The following is a 17496-nucleotide window of genomic DNA, read 5'->3' as shown; positions in this document are numbered from 1 at the left end:
AAGGAAATGCAGAGAGAAAATAATTAGCAATTTTTTAAGAAGCTGTTCCAGCATAAGGTAGGAATAATGACCTTATAAACCTTTAATCCATTACTATGAAACAAACAGACCTAAATGTTCAAATTTTTAGTTAGTAGGCAGTGTCAAGAAAACGCTTTTCATTAAGTAGCCACCTTTTTATCAATAGTCATTTAATCTAGGAATTTTTTATTTTAAAAATAGAGAATGCTAAGGTAGGCTTTCAGAAAAGTATTGGCAAATGAAACTTGTTGCAATATTTTATCTATGCATATTTATATAAGCAGGACAAAAGAAAATTTGCTTGTGTGTATGTGTGTGTAAATTATATAAAGCACTAGCTTACTACCGGCATTGCCCGGGTGCTTTTCAATGCAACATGTCTTTCAGATAATCAATTGAATGAATTCTATCTAAATGAGTGTAAAAAATTGCATTCACGCCGCTCTCTAGGCTCAAATCTTCAAAAGAAAGCACAGAAAATTAAGCATTTGCCGAAAAAGTAGAATCATCTTAAAACGAAAACGTATGAGGCATGTTGTCTGAGCTCTAATAGTGTCCACTAGTGCCGTGAGCTTACCAAAAAAATAAAAGTCAATCCCTATTACCAGGCACAAATATATAAAAAATTGTCTTCTTGGATACTGTTACAATATTTTCAGATTAATTCAAAATCCTCAATGTCCAAAGGCTAAACAGACAGTCCACCATATAGAAAATAAAGAATTTAGTCCGTGTTGTTAAGGTTGTTCCAGTAGAAAATCATGCTAAACTTGACTCTTTGGAAACAGCGACAAAAAAAATCTAATCTCCGGATTGCAATGAAACTTTTTCCTATATCAGATGAATGTGTAAAGAAATACATGCATGAAGTAAATTGGTGCCAAGTTACCTACATTTATCACAAAATGATATTGAAAAAGACTTTTTGTCAAATATGAAATATTTCTCTTACACTCAATTCACGAGAAATCAACTAAACACAGAAATTCTAGATTTTTTCCCCTGAACCATAGAAACAATGTAGAGGCATTGCAATTGAAATATTTTGTAAATATCAATTAAAAAAAAATTTAATGCTCACTTGTTCTGAAACTTATTAGATTCTGTCAACTAATCTTATAGTTGCTTAAAGTGGTAATAGATGTCGTCAAAAACTGGAGTAAGTTAGGATACGTGAAATTAAGGTCTATTTTATTAATAGCTCGGCTTTTTTCTCATTTTTATGCTAATAAATGATTCCATATAAGCCATAAACTTTTTGTAACAAGTTTCATTCCTTTGTATTCATCATATAGCAGTATAAAAAATTTTTTCTGTAAAACCAATTGTTCGTGATCACGGGGGGATCCCGACGGACTGATATCGCTATCAGTTAGTTTTGCAGGAGGAATTAGATTTTTGCGAAAAATTGAGGTTTTCCATGCATGTGCTTGAAGTGATGGCTAGTGCATGTACTCGAGATGGCAGTGAGTGTAGTCGCTGAAAGAGAAAAGGGGAAGAGAGATCAGAGGGAGGACGTACCCGTGTGTATTATTCGTGTTGTTAGAAATGGGTGGGTGTACAAAGAGTGGAGTGTTGGCCAACATGTGCTCGCCGAGGAGAGAATCTTTCCTAATCCAAAATGAATATCTTTCTGAATTGACGCAACAAAGATCATTAAAATTTCGCCATATTTTATTTCAACAATGATTTTAACTATTTTTTAAGAAGTAATTAATATTTCCTAATGTTAACAAAGGACAAAGATCATCTGAAAATAGTTCTCATTTAATAAAAAACCTTGCTCAATCTATTTGCGCAGGTGTGATTTTTGTGCATATATTTGCCCTTTGTGACAAAGAGCAAATGTATTATGCATGATAATATGAAGTTATGAACTTTCTTAAAAAATTTTGAACTTAAAAAATAAAGATTTTTACATATTGTGTGTGTATGCATAATACGCTTAAATCATTACCTTTTAAACACAAAACTTTTTTTAGAAAGTAGGTACTTGATATGTTATATACGTTTAATGGTTTTTATATTAGAATGTATCGAAATTTTAAGACAAAGCTTAAAATTCTGAGAATGAATTGCAAATACAATTGTAAAAATGTCGAATTTGTGCAAATGGATTAAGTAAATCTGCTTCTCAATTTTATACTTTAAAGTTTTAGACTTGGAAAAGTAACAGATTAAGTGAACATTAGATTCATAAGTGTTTATTTAAATTGCACAAGAAGTATTATAGTGTGATCCACGATTTATTGACCATCAGCCAGTAACTGGAACTAACTTGTAACAAAGGTTCTGGTTGGACATTATGAAGATTACAGACGATATACTTACAGAGACATCTAGAAATTTTCAAGGAAGTCACTTTTCTTACTGGTGCAAAATGTTATAAGATAAAGTGTTGAATCACATTTTTCTAGGTTAAATTTTATTTTACAGGTTCATTTACTGAGATATGCCGATCATCCATGCTTATTCCAAGTGAAGGGGGGAAAATGCATTTAATAACTATCCATTTATGCTATTATTAAAGGTCTGTCAATTACTTGCATTGATATAAAATGCTCTCAAAGCCAGTAATTGACAAAAATGATCTAGTATTGAACATATGTTAAATGTTAGTTTTAAAGCTTTTTTCTTTATACCAAAGTAATTATAAATATTTTCATGCTAAAGATATATAGGGTGTTCCATTTTAACCTGCAAGACCTTTATTTTCCCAACCGTTAGTCCTAGATATATACTTCCAATTGCAAAAATGTTCAAAATCAGATGCAGAGTTAAGATATTGAAAGTTTGAAGTGAAAATAAAAATAAGTCAAAAAATATGAAATTTTACGTTTTATACGGGCCCCAGGTCCCCTAACTTATGTTTAGGGAAATAATCTCCATTGAAAAATAATTCCAACAAAAAAAGTTTGAAATAAGTACGACCAATATTCACCGATATATGAAACGCAGCATTTTGTGACTTATACCACTCTTCACTTGCCGTCATTAACACCTTTTTGGGGGAAATATAGAAGTTAACAAGTGTTTAAAATTTATATGTGTGAATCAAGTGTGATTTTTCAAATTGTTCAAGGTTTTGTTGTGTGTTTTTACGTATCACGGCATAACATTTATATTTATTTTTGAATAGCAATGAAAAATTTAAATAGTACCTACTTTTTCTTACTTTGACGACCTTCTTCTGAATGGGCGATAAGTTTCTTATAATTGAACACATTCAAAAACATATCACTGCATAGTTTAAAAACTAAAATATGTAGAGGAAAATTGCTTCATTTCAGAGTAGCATCAATACTTGAGCGTAGTGGCAAATTTTGGATAAGGGCTGTATGGGGTTGCAATAACCACTTGCCATTTCACAGGAGTGCCTTCTGTTCCTTTTGCATAATTAAAGACCATATAAACATTCCTTTTCATCACTTAAATTTAAAAAAAAATTCCGGGTGAGGGTCTCTGATCTTTTCACCTTGCCATCAAAGATTAATCTGTCATTCTATTTTTGAAACTTAAATTTCTAAAAATTTCACTAAAACTTGTCTGAAATTCGTTTTTAGAACTTCAATTCCAGAAAAATTCTGGGGAAGAGGCTACCAATCCAAACATTTGCCTAATATTTATGAAGAATGTTTAGCATTTTTAGGACCTCAAACTCAAAAACGCACAGGGAAATGTTATCCGAACCCATAGCACACCCAGAATTATTTTCTGGAAGGGGCTAGAAGTTACGCGAGAAATTTCGATAAGTGAATAGAAGAGTAAGATCATTTAAGTTTCAAAAGCTCCGCCCCCCTTTCGAAAAAAGTACAAGTCTACAACATATTACCTGCACTTCATCATTAACATTCAAAATATGAAAAACAAAATGGAAAAATGATATCATTTCATTTTTTCCTTCAATCACCGGTGGTAATCGAACGCACGACCTACGACAAAAGGAAGCAAAGTTTCTACCACAGAGCCACGAGGCCGATGAAAAAGGCCTAATGAGTGAAATATCAGTGCTTATTGTGGTCATGTTACTAACTAATGTCTTATGTTAGACAAAATCTAGATTCTTTGCGATTGGTAAATAGTAAATAACCTGATCCTTTGCTGCTTTCGAAATTCATTCGTTCGAATTATTTGCACGCACAAATGTAGGGTTTATTTTTATTAATTATTTTTACTGTGTTTATTAATTTTTTTAGACTATAAACCTAAATAGATCTAAGTTTAGTGATACTTTTATTTCTTCCCTTTTTTTATTGGCAGTTTCTTTCAGATTGAAGAGTGTCAAGTTGTTATCATAATTTTTAACTTTCAACGCTTTTCTACAGTGATTTTGAATGATTCTAAGCGTATTTAAACTAGATGCTATTTTCTTTGAAACAGTAGTTATTATGTCAGGATTTTTTTAAAAATTACTTTATGGAATATGCTTGGAACTTAGACAAAACTACTTATACACATTTTAATTAACGAAACAGAATCTTCTTATTTCGGAGTGGGAATGGAAATTTACATTTCCTCTAAGAACTTTTTAATAAATTTTATAGCACGAGCGGAGCCGTGCAGGTACAGCTAGTAAAACAATAAATGAGCATTCAAAAAGCAATTCTTCATGTTTCATCAAAAAATGTATGAAGAATCAAAAGTGATATCATTTGACTGTCATATTGATATAGATCTCGATTCATAGGAAATTTTTCAGTCAATTCAAAATCTAAAAAAGACAACCAGTAGCTACAGATAAGACATAATAGAAGAAATTAGTAATCCCTATTCCCGCCCCCATTTTCTTTTTCTGAAAAAAAAATATTTATTTTTAATAAGTAGGAGTTAGGTTTTAAATCGAAGGTTTATACATGCACCCGATTTTGTGACCATTTTATGTAGGCCATAGAACTGTACGCAATGGGGGCTTTGTTTCTCCAGAATACATTAAATACAAAATAAAATACATACTAAATTTCATTTGCTATTTTAATTATCTTTCTGAATGTAATGTGAATAAATATGAATAATATGGAAAATTTCTTTACTGAAGATCTGCAATGCAACATGAGATGCTTCCAAGAATTTTTGAACTTTTTTTTACCAACGTGATTTTTTTTTCGGTTATTGGCCATATAGGAGTGTAATTTTTACATCGAAAAATTAGAGAAAAAGCTTAGGCCCGTTATTTCAAAATTTTCCAGGGGAGGGGGAAGGGAGGGCAGTGTTTTTGTTCACATTTTATAGGGAGCAAACAACAAAATATGAACAAAAATACTATATTTTTATATTTCTAAAATCCAGAGGGTCAACTGCCCCCCCCCCTCCCCCTGATTTCCCAAATGACAGGCCTGAAATCAACTCTGAAACGAAGTCCAGGAAGGATAGATCATTTTATTGATTTTAAAAATTATTTTTTCGGGAATACTCCCTTGGCTTTCCCTTTTTGCGACATATTTTCCTGCTTTTGAAGTTTTCACCTCTCTAGCCCTTCAGAAGAATGCTCATAGTCATAGTTAATATAATATTCCATTCTCCTCCAAATAAAAATGATGACAGTCAAATGACTACTCATCATCAAAGGGGGGCGATGCGAATCTTGCTAAAACTTGCTCATATACAGTCGGCTCCCGCTATAACGCTATTCAACTTGCGACAAATGCCTATAACGCGAGTTTTTTTCGAGTAACAAATGTTAGAGTTAATGCAAATTCCTCACCCACAACACGAAAACTTTTGGAAAGGAATCATGGAGCAAAGTGACGGCTTCGCTATTTACTACTAAATATTAGTTTCGTGAAAATACTTTCATCCTTTCAGCATCACTGACTGCACTAGTTTCCACCCAGCACTAGTCAAAATATCGCTTTGTTAGTGTATAAATAACAACTCCACAATTTCCTTTTTTTCTTTTAATATTTTAAATTTTAAATATGAAAGGTGTTGAAATATTCTGAACCAAAGCAAACTGTTTCATGCTAAGTTTGTGAAGATGAAAGGGCAAAGTGAAAGTTTGTGACAAGATAACGAATTCTTAAATGCTTGAAACACTAAAACATGGGTCGAAGGCATTGGCGGATTTACTAGGGGGCGGTGGGAGCGACCAACCCCTCTATAACGGTCATTTTCTAAAACCAATAATATAGAATTGAAGGAATTACTAGCTTTCGCTACTGATTTCAATCAAGTACATTCCACAAATTTGCTTTAAATTAAGTTTAGACAGTTAGTGTAGTCAAGGATGGACTGCATTACCCACTTTTTAATTTGAACCGAAGCTCGCCCCTCCCCCTTTTTTGAACTTTAAGAATTTTTATATTTCTATATGTATATTCCAACCTTTTTAACCACTATGCTAATATGATGATACATTTTGCTATGACTTAGAAGAGTGGTTTCTATCCCTGGGGGTGATAGCCCCCAAAGGGGAGATTTAACACTTCAAGGGGCGATTTGGAGTGATTAGCATTTAAAATACAGGCTAAAGAGGAGCAATTGATTCCCTACTCCCCCCCCCCTACATGGGGGGTTGAGGGGAGGAATATGCAGGCATCGCAGCGTTCCTATATTCCTATATTTCTGAAAAAGGTTCCTATTTTCCTATAATTCTTATATTTTCCTATATTTTCAGTTTCCGCTTCCTTTTTTTTTTTACTTTTCCCCCGACTTTTTGCTACTGCATTTCCGCGAGCGACGCGCAGACGCCATTTAATCTAAGCAGGGCTCCCAAATGGTCCGCTTTTCCCGCCAAAGTTCGTTTTTTATGGTAAAGTCCGCTTTAGACCGCTTTTTAACATTTCAGTCTGATTCGTCCGCTTTTACATAGTTTTTACTTAAATATCACATTTTAAAAGTTTTTTCATTTCGTTAAAAGTTACTGTACACCCAAACACGCCGCCGCAGCGCGTGTTAAACCAAGTTCGTACGCCCATTAAAAAAAACCTTGAAAGGTTATTGGAAAAAAAAGGTCTTTTTTTTTCAAGTGCTTGAAAACCTTGAAAATGTATGAAAAGTTTCTTTATTGCTTGAATTCTTTCAAAAATCATTGGATTGTGTTTCAATAGTGCAATTTTCTGAACATATATATATTCGGTTTGGTTTATCGCGAAAAATTGCTTTTGTGTTTAAGGTTTCAATCCCTTTGCATCTTGTTAATATTTTGATGTTTTACAATCCAAAGTGATTTTGACATGACCTTAGCTTAGCTTATTTTTCGTTTAATTTCAATAATTAACGAAGGAATTATTTTGGAAACTGTGGCAACATTGAACTTACTCGGATTTCGCGGAAAAATGCTTCTCGCGTTTGAAATTTCAATCCTTTTGCATCTTGTAAATATTTTGATGAGTTCCACAATTGGAAGTTATTTTAACATATGCTACCTTAGTTTAGTTTATTTTTCGTTTAATTTTGGTAATTAAAGAAGGGAAAAATTTGGAAACCATGACAACATTGAACTTATTTGTACTTCGCGGAAAATTGCATCTCGCGTTTGAAATTTCAATCCTTTTGCATCTTTTGAACATTTTGATGTTTTTGACAATTGGAAGTTATTTTGACATATGCTGATATAGATTGGCTTATTTTTCATTTAATTTCAATAATTAACGGAGGAATTATTTTGGAAGCCATGGCAACATTGTACTTACTCGGATTTCGCGGAAAAATGCTTCTCGCGTTTGAAATTTCAATCCTTTTGCATCTTGTAAACATTTTGATGTGTTCCACAATTGGAAGTATTTTGACATATGCTGCTATAGATTAGCTTATTTTTCATTTAATTTCAGTAATTAAGGAAGGAATTATTTTGGAAGCCATGGCAACATTGTACTTACTCGGATTTCGCGGAAAAATGCTTCTCCCGTTTGAAATTTCAATCCTTTTGCATCTTGTAAATATTTTAATGTGTTCCACAATTGGAAGTTATTTTGACATATGCTACGTTAGTTTAGCGTATTTTTCGTTTAATTTCAATAATTAACGAAGGAAATATTTTAGAAACCACGGTAACATTGAGCTTATTCGGACTTCGCGGAAAATTGCTTCTCGCGTTTGAAATTATCAATCCTTTTGCATCTTGTAAACATTTTGATGTGTTCCACAATTGGAAGATATTTTAACATATGCTACCTTAGTTTAGCTCATTTTTCGTTTAATTTTAGTAATTAATGAAGGAAAAAATTTGGAAAACATGACAACATTGAGCTTATTCGGACTTCGCGGAAAATTGCATCTCGCGTTTGAAATTTCAATCCTTTTGCATCTTGTAAATATTTTGATGTTTTTGACAATTGGAAGTTATTTTGACATATGCTGCTATAGATTAGCTTATTTTTCATTTAATTTCAATAATTAACGAAGGAAATATTTTTAACCCATGGCAACATTGAACTTACTCGGATTTCGCGGAAAAATGCTTCTCGCGTTTGAAATTTCAGTCCTTTTGCATCTTGTAAATATTTTGATGTGTTTCACAATTGGAAGTTATTTTGACATATGCTACATTAGTTTAGCGAATTTTTCGTTTAATTTCAATAATTGACGAAGGAATTACTACGGAAACCATGGTAACATTGAGCTTATTCGGATTTCGCAGAAAATTGCTTCTCGCGTTTGAAATTTCATTCCTTTTGCATCTTGTTAATATTTTGATGCTTTTTACAATCCAAAGTGATTTTGACATGACCTTAGCTTAGCTTATTTTTCGTTTAATTTCAATAATTAATGAAGGAATTATTTTTGAAACCATGGCAACATTGAACTTACTCGGATTCCGCGGAAAAATGCTTCTCGCGTTTGAAATTTCAGTCCTTTTGCATCTTGTAAATATTTTGATGTGTTCCACAATTGGAAGTTATTTTGACATATGCTACCTTAGTTTAGTTTATTTTTCGTTTAATTTTGGTAATTAAAGAAGGGAAAAATTTGGAAACCATGACAACATTGAACTTATTTGTACTTCGCGGAAAATTGCATCTCGCGTTTGAAATTTCAATCCTTTTGCATTTTGTGAACATTTTGATGTGTTCCACAATTAGAAGTTATTTTGACATATGCTACGTTAGTTTAGCGTATTTTTCGTTTAATTTCAATAATTAACGAAGGAATTATTTTAGAAACCACGGTAACATTGAGCTTATTCGGACTTCGCGGAAAATTGCTTCTCGCGTTTGAAATTTCAATCCTTTTGCATCTTGTAAACATTTTGATGTATTTGACAATTGGAAGTATTTTGACATATGCTGCTACAGATTAGCTTATTTTTCATTTAATTTCAATAATTAACGAAGGAATTATTTTGGAACCCATGGCGACATTGAACTTACTCGGATTTCGCGGAAAAATGATTCTCGCGTTTGAAATTTCAATCCTTTTGCATCTTGTAAATATTTTGATGTGTTCCACAATTGGAAGATATTTTAACATATGCTGCCTTAGTTTAGTTTATTTTTCGTTTAATTTTGGTAATTAAAGAAGGAAAAAATTTGGAAACCATGACAACATTGAGCTTATTCGGACTTCATGGAAAATTGCATCTCGCGTTTGAAATTTAAATCCTTTTGCATCTTATAAATATTTTGATGTGTTCCACAATTGAAGTTATTTTGACATATTTTACTTTAGATTAGCTTATTTTTCATTTAATTTCAATAATTAACGAAGGAATTATTTTGGAAACCACGGTAACATTGAACTTACTCGGACTTGGTGGAAAATTGCTTTTTGTGTTTGAAATTTCAATCTTTTTGAATCATGTAAATGTTGAAATATTTTTCCCAATCGAATGTTATTTTCCCATATGCCACCTTAGATTAGCATGTTTTATGTTTAATTTAGTAGAAAATAAATGTTTTATGGGAAACATGCCAACATTGAACTTGGTTCGTGAAAATATGCTTCTGTGAGCTTTCAATAGTTTTGCATCTTATAAATATTTTTATATTTATGACAATTAGAAGTTCTTTTGACATGATACGTTTTAATTTTTATTTAAATAACTAAAAAATTAATAATTTTTGTGTTTAATTCGAGTTTATTTAGTTTTTCAAACTTAATTTTGATTATTCTTTGCTTATTTTCGTTTATTACTGTTTTTTGTGTGGGGGGGGGGGATATTAAATTTAAATAATTGAGTACATAGCATTTTAAAGTAGCATTTGTATATGAAACAAAGTTGAAGTATGTAATTTCATCAAGTTGAATTTGTACATCATTTCATTGTCATGATGCCTGCTGTTGTTCTCATGTGCCAGCTAGGCTGGCAATTTGAGATGCGCTGCTTCATTTTTCCAACCGCACTGTCATTTGGTGTGAAGTCCGACTTCCACAGTACACACATGTCATAAGGACCAGTTTATAGAGTAGGCAATTATTCACAGCATAACATTAGATTCACACAAAGAAAGGACAAAAGAAAGTACGTCCATGCCCGAGCCGGGATTCGAACCCGGACCTTCCTGTCGCAGTCAGACTTCTCTGACCACTAGACAAGGCAGGCGGCATGATGCCCGCTAAGGGGGGATTTGTTCCCCCCCATAAAAGTTCAAAGCACTCATGGCCCTGCAATCATGGAGTAATTTTTTAATGTAAGATTTATGATTCTTGAAAATATACTTTGAATATGAAAGTTGCAAAACTAAGCCTCATGTGATCTGCTTCCCTTTGTGATTGAGCATTTCAGACATTTTTAGGAAAACTTTGAATACAGTACATCTGTTTGGTGTGTGATAGATTCATATCGGTTGTGAAGGGTATAATGCTATTAAAAAGCATTACAAGACAGAAAAACACAAAAATAATTTTAAACTAAGGTAAGATGAAGCACAGCTTCATCTATCCTTCTGTGGGACTACCAGCAACCCCCCCCCCCCCTCCCATCCAAATGTTTGTGTAAATAATATTATTATTCAATGGATAAAAAGAACAGTTGTGCAGAAGATAAAGGAATTGTATCATTAAAAATCTCAGTATTATGGTTAATTAACAAATTATCTTCATGGATTTAGCAGCAGGCAGCTAATTTGCCTTTTGGTGCTTCCTTGAAATTAAATGAATGGTCCTCCCAAGGTCATCTTTTTAATCCTAACTGGTCCTCTTTAGTCCTCTTTTTAGTTGAAAATGGTCTCCTTCCTTTTCTAAAGCTAAAATGTGTTGAGTGCCCTGTACTGTGTTTCTTCCTGAGTGGAGCAGCGTTTGACTTTAGCTCGTCTCTGCAGCTCAATTCTGAGCCCATGAAGCTCCTGCGCAAGTCCTCAAAACTTCACTTTCGAACTTGGCGTCGATGAACTTGGGCGATCATGATGGGCGCATGGGCTGTGTAGGTTTTGATGATGTCATTCTAGGAAGGGCTCTCCGGCCACTTACCGTTTCAGGTCTCCACACGCATGATTTTTTTTCTTTTTTCGGAACTTTGCGTTTGGCTACGGTTGCAATTATTGCTACTTGCGGGATAGCTCATCTCAACTTCGATTGTTTTGGTTTTAATTGTGTGGAATGTAGGTGCTGCAGTTCACGTATCAACTAAACTTTCATTTTAATAATAATGCCTCCGAAGAGGCCGCACAGCCAAGTTTTCAAAAAAGAATACGCAAAGCTGTTCTCGATTTTAAAAGAATTGAGGAAGTCGGAAAGACATGCAAACTTTGGGGTCGTTCCAGACACAAATTGGGTCCGCTTTGCGGCCCCTTCACAAATTTACGCATCGTAAAAGTGGCCCCATTCACAAAATTTCACATTCAAAAGCAGCTCATTCACAAAATAAATATACAAACAACATAATAGGGTTAATCTGGAGCTATCATTTTTTTTCCAACCGGAAAGCTACCGGACCAGCAGCTACGTGTGAAACATAGTCGCCATATTTGGTCATTCACGGGATGGAATCAGACAAGATGCTTAAGTGCTTAAAATTCTAGGAACAAAGCAGAATTGTATTTTTAGACTTATTTATGCGTATGTATTGCACTTATGTCAGGTAGTGTTATTACATGTTTTTAATCAAATAGTAGTGCAGTCGAACCTGTTTATCTCGAACCTGCCTATCTCAAAAACCTCTCTGTGTCGAAGTTTTTCATTTTCCCTGCACATAAAGTATTAATTCAATGTTTTCCCCCATGTTTGTCTTGAATGAAATTTTCTGAAAACCTGCATAACTCGAATTTCGACTTAAGTGTCTTTCTTGAATTCCATCCACAACAATCTTTATTGACTGGAATTTGGAGACAGAAAGCACTTTTCTTAATATTAGCAGTCACATAATCCTCCAGAATTAAAACTTTATGTACAAAAAGCAAGTTTTCCAGCAATTAAATCCATTCTGAAACTGAGAGGAAGGGGACATTGTTGATTAGTAAAATTGCTCCCAAAGTTTTACTTTCGAGTCATTGCTCCAATTACTTATTTTTAGAACTTTTTTCAAAACTTCCGTATCTCGAAGCCTCCATATCTCAAATTTTTCTTATGTGCCGTAAAATTCGAGATAGACAGGTTCGACTGTATTGCATTTTGAAAAAAAAATGTCCTACTGGCCTACCTTGTTATAAAAATTCCTGTATGTCCTCTTTTTTTTATTTTCAAAATGTTCCTATATTATTTTGAAAAATTCCTATATTGTTTGCAAAAAATTCCTATATTTTCCATCGAATTCCTATATTTTTTCAGAAAATTCCTATATTTTCTATCCAATTCCTATATTTTTTTCAGAAAATTCCTATATTTTCCTATATTTTTGTTGGCAAATGTCACTTCTATCCCTGAATATGGCTTTCACGGTTTTCAACCACCACCCCCTTGAAAAGAATAAATCCGCCCCTGATCGAAGGTAGCACAACAATACTGGTAGAATATAATGTATAGCAATATTACAGTGTGGTACTTACTGCATACTGTATGTACTGTATTGGTTTTTTTCATGTCTCTCTCTCCCATTGGTAATTGATTTTGTGCATCGTAACAGTATTTGTTGAATACTGCTGTTCCCCAAAGCAGAATACTTTACAATGTTCTGCAACGTAAAATCATTTGACCAACACTGTTCTGCAAGTACTTCAAACATTGTACACATAAAAACGTGACCTTTTTCGCAAAATCAAAAAATAGTTTCATACAGGGTTTTTTTTTTCTTTTTCAGTTTTTAAAACTTGATTGTTGCTATTCATTTCTGTGGAAATGAGATATTTCCGGAAACATCACAGCTTTCAAGAGAATTTTAAGAGTTTCAGCTAATTTATAGAAATCTGCAGAATTTTTGCGTCTATCTCGAGTTGGAAGATATTTGTAGAAAATATACAGTTTCTGCAGATTTTCTGCAGAAAATGTCTGAATTTTCCTGTCATATTTGAACAGAATTGTTCTGCAGCTCAGGCATCTGTTCTGCGACGTGCATCGCAAATTTAGTAGCATTCTGCTTTGGGGCTGCTGTTTTTTAAAAAAATACTTTAAAAATTCAGCTGTTTACGTAAGAAACGGTAATATATTGTTAAGAAATGGTCTGAAACAGTTTGAGGGGTGTTTAAAAATATCTAAAATAATTGGATATGTTAATAAAAATTTCGTATATCGTCCGGTTTCAACGAGAAGGCATTTGACTCCTCCTTCATCACGTGGTATCCGATGATTCTATTTCGCTGTTTTCGGCAGAAGGTATATTTGGATCATAGCATTTTGTTGTAAACGCAGCAGTTTTTAAAATGTAAGAACAACTAAAATGACAACAGACAAGTGATGGTACAGGATATGGGGAACCGAATATCTGTCGGGAACAGTGACAGAGTTTAATCACCTATAGTCCCCACAAGGACGCAAATCACCATTTTGCTTTCAGATACCAGATATTTAAATTCAGCTTTTGCAGCTTTCAACTTGTCGGGTGGCAGTCTTGGTCGTAAAGTTATTATTTTTCTTCTTGCAACACAACGCCTGCAAGGCTTCACTCTATGTTTTAGCACGATGGCAGGTTTTCCTGTCCGCGACAGGTATGACTATTTTACACTAAGACATTTTTGCACATCAAAATGCACGCCCAAGTTAAGGCTGTCTGGCTGTCTCTTTAAGAAGCGCAAGGATTGCTTATCGATCATCCCCGCGTAAAATGGAACTCTGCATTGGAGGAGGCAGAGCTAAGTGCCTTCTCTCATAAAACGGACAATACATACCCTTTTCCAAAACGCAAAATTTTGACTTATCCACGTGGGTTCTTGGAACGCCTCCCTCGCGTAAATCGAGACTCGACTGCATATCTGAACACATCAAATTTTACGGGAAAATTTTCTAATTAAAAGGAATATGCACCCATCAAATAAAAATATTCAATGAATGTGTGACTGATATGTGCATAAAAGTATGTTTAAAAAATAATTCCAAAGAAAACAAACTGTATGAAGAACATCAAGCAAACAGCATTGTGATCTGTTCAGAAAAAAAATGGTCGCACATCAATAAATTCTCGATTTAAACAAGCATCCTGTGAACTCCCCCCCCTAAAAAACAGTTCTGGTAGTTTTCCGGATTCGTGGTATTACTTCCATTTGTTATCTCTTATCTGCAATGGGCGGCTTCCGAAATTTTAAAAGTTTTTTTTTTTGTTCCTGAAAGAACATGCTTAAAAACATAGGATTTGACCATTTTTTAAAATAATTTGACTAAGTTTAATATTTTTTTAAAAATCTTTAAATTGGTGCGCAGATTCAATTTTACGCTTCTGCACATGACATCAAATGTGATGAAATGCCTTTACCTGCATCAACGGAACGAAGCTTCTAAAGGTTAATATTTCAAAAGAAAAAAAAACATTAAATTGACAGCTTTCAATAGTAGATTCAATAGCCAAAGAGCCATTAGCCCACAACGCAATATTTAATTTGCATCTGAATTATCACAAGCTAGAAACGCAGTAGACAGCAAGCGTAAGCATTCATCTCACCAGATGATTACGCGCCAAAGTTCATCACTTGTGCCGTCATAAAGACCACGCCTTGATTGAAAAATCGGACATTTTAAAGAATTAATTTTAAATCAAACGTTTTTGAAAATAGAAGATTTTCCTTGCTCAACGTTTTTTTTTTTTGCTCATTGTATTAACTTTGGCGACTAAAAGTAGTACACTATACTCCCGATTATTCGTGTCGGCTTATCCGGTTTGCGGATTATAAAAATTCTAATTTAAAAATTTAAAATTAATTAAAGCTACAAATTATGCCAAATTTTAATACATATTTCAAAATTAGTACTCATGTATTACTTTTTGTATTATTGGAGTATCGTAATTAAACCCAAAGTATTTTGTGTACCACCGTGTACTTTACTTATAGAATCCTAATACACTTTTCTATGTGCTTGGTCATATTCAAATTATCGGTGTTCTTCGATTATTCGTGTACACCTTTGCATTAATTAGTCATGAGCAAGAGAATGCTCAAGGCTAATACCCTCCTAATGCGATAACCTAATTAAATATATGACTAGAAATGCATGATGAAAATAGTTGAAGACAACTTAAAATAAAAACCAAATTTATTTGGTAATTTAGTAAAGTTAGTTTAAGATAATTAAAAACATTTGAAACAACACGAACTAGAGCTGAGCTATATCTATCTATTAACTATCTATTAAAAATAAACCTGCATTGTTGCTTAAAAGCAAACGAGCGCTCGAGTCACCTAGCCAGAGAGAAAAACGCCGAAGAAGTCAATTTCCTACTCGAAACCTTTCCTTTTATCCTAAGTCAACTCATTAGCATGCGGACGCCAAATCCCCTTCTAATACACGCCAGCATAGCGCCTTGCCAATGAGCATTGATGGAAACAACCTCATTACTAGTTCGCCGTTTTTTGATTTTGGAGTTATTTCATTCATTGAAAACTAACCCTATCAGAAATATTTGCACCAAGGTGATAGTAGACAGTCGACTATCAATATTTTGATGTTTTGTACATTTAACTGCACAATATAAAAAGCATTCTCTGTTGACAACTATTTTAGAAGTTTGAATTTTGCAACTAAGCATTAATCTGTCACGTCGGGGTGAGCTAAGACCCAGCACACATGACACCTTTCCTAATTGATTCCCAGCACGCCCCCCAGTTTCCGACTAGGCAGACCAGGGCTCTTGTTGACCCTGCACGTTACCAAGAGAGAAAGTCTCTGGATAGATAGTCTCTTAGTTTCTGAAGCCCAATATCGTCATAATTGTGACCTGCCCCATCACTACCCTTGCATTGCAATAAAGGGGAACTCTATCAGCGATAGGCAACCCAAACGAAATACTGATCTACTTTCCAAATTAGGCAGAAACCAAGATCAATCTCGGGGGGGGGGGGCTGATCCTCTCCTTCTTTACACAACTGGGCACTAGTACAATGCCGTAAAAAAAGCCTTCTTCTTTAACATTTTAAAAGATTCGCACCAAGTTTTCTCTGTAAATCCGTGGTAACTTTTGTGGACCTTTTTCAAGAACAAAAGGCAAAATTTCTCGTCAAGATTTAAAAAATGCTTTTCAGAGAGAAACAAATTTTGAAAAATGTCCAAGTCTGATTTAACAAACGTTCCTTTATTTTCTATTACTATTCAGCAATTTCTATAAATTCAGCATCAAGGGAACAAAGCTTCTAAAGGTTAATATTTCAAAAAAAAAAAAAAAAAAACTACATTAGATTGACAGCTTTTTATAGTAGATTCAATAGCCAAAAAAGAAGACATTTCTAAATTATGTTGCGATAAATTTATCGAAGTTTCCGTGGTTAAAAAGGTGAACCCTTGGTATAATGAAATCATTTCAGATCAAAACTTCAAATCGAAACAAAAATGTTCTCATCTCATTTCTCTGCTGCGGTTTCGTTTTCTTTTCCGATTCCTTTGCGCTGTCAATGCCTGAGGGCACTTACGAGGTGTGTTTCGAAAAATGAAAGACATTCCTCACTCAACTCCTCTGACGAATACTATCCCCCCTTCACACAACCTCCGGTTCAGCGGTCCCCTATTCTGGATGTCGGGTAAATCCTGTCAGTTGTAAATCTAGTTTGCGGCTAAAATGTACAACTGAGCATGATGCTTTCGTCAAAACCAGGGTGCAACATTTTGCGCCATCTAATTGGTGAAAGGGAGTTTTTTTCCTAAACTAGAACAACCTAAAAAGACAATAACACTCCGTTTTACGCATTTTCCATGGTGAGTTAGTGACATGCCATAGAGTAAAATTGGATAAGTGAACTTGCCTAAAAAGACACAGGTCAGCTACATTTTATTTTCTTATATTGATGTCAAATTTCTATTTTTGTAGGTAAAAAGGACAGTTAGACAGTAATATTAATGTCTTAAAACGATTTGAAATTTGTCCAAATTTAATTTCAAATTTTTAAAACCTAATACAGTCGAACCCGCTTAATAGAATCGTCATTTTGCCACGAAACAATATTCTAATAATCGGGATATGCCATTAACCGGGATAAAAAAAACACATTACATTGGTTTAGTACATTGAAAATGTATTACATTAAG

The 17496-nt window shown here is 33.8% G+C and overlaps 1 protein-coding gene across 2 annotated transcripts in view; it reads left to right on the top strand.

Moving 5' to 3' along the window:
* The window catches only part of LOC129218136 (uncharacterized), a 159560-nt gene that overhangs the window by 57525 nt on the left and 84539 nt on the right, over positions 1-17496 (top strand). The gene's annotated exons all lie outside the window — the stretch shown is intronic.

Source organism: Uloborus diversus, chromosome 3 (genome assembly GCF_026930045.1).
Source record: "Uloborus diversus isolate 005 chromosome 3, Udiv.v.3.1, whole genome shotgun sequence".
Classification (NCBI taxonomy): domain Eukaryota; kingdom Metazoa; phylum Arthropoda; class Arachnida; order Araneae; family Uloboridae; genus Uloborus; species Uloborus diversus.
The sequence above is the reverse complement of the archived record's forward strand: the minus strand, read 5'-3'. Positions and strand labels throughout refer to the sequence as shown.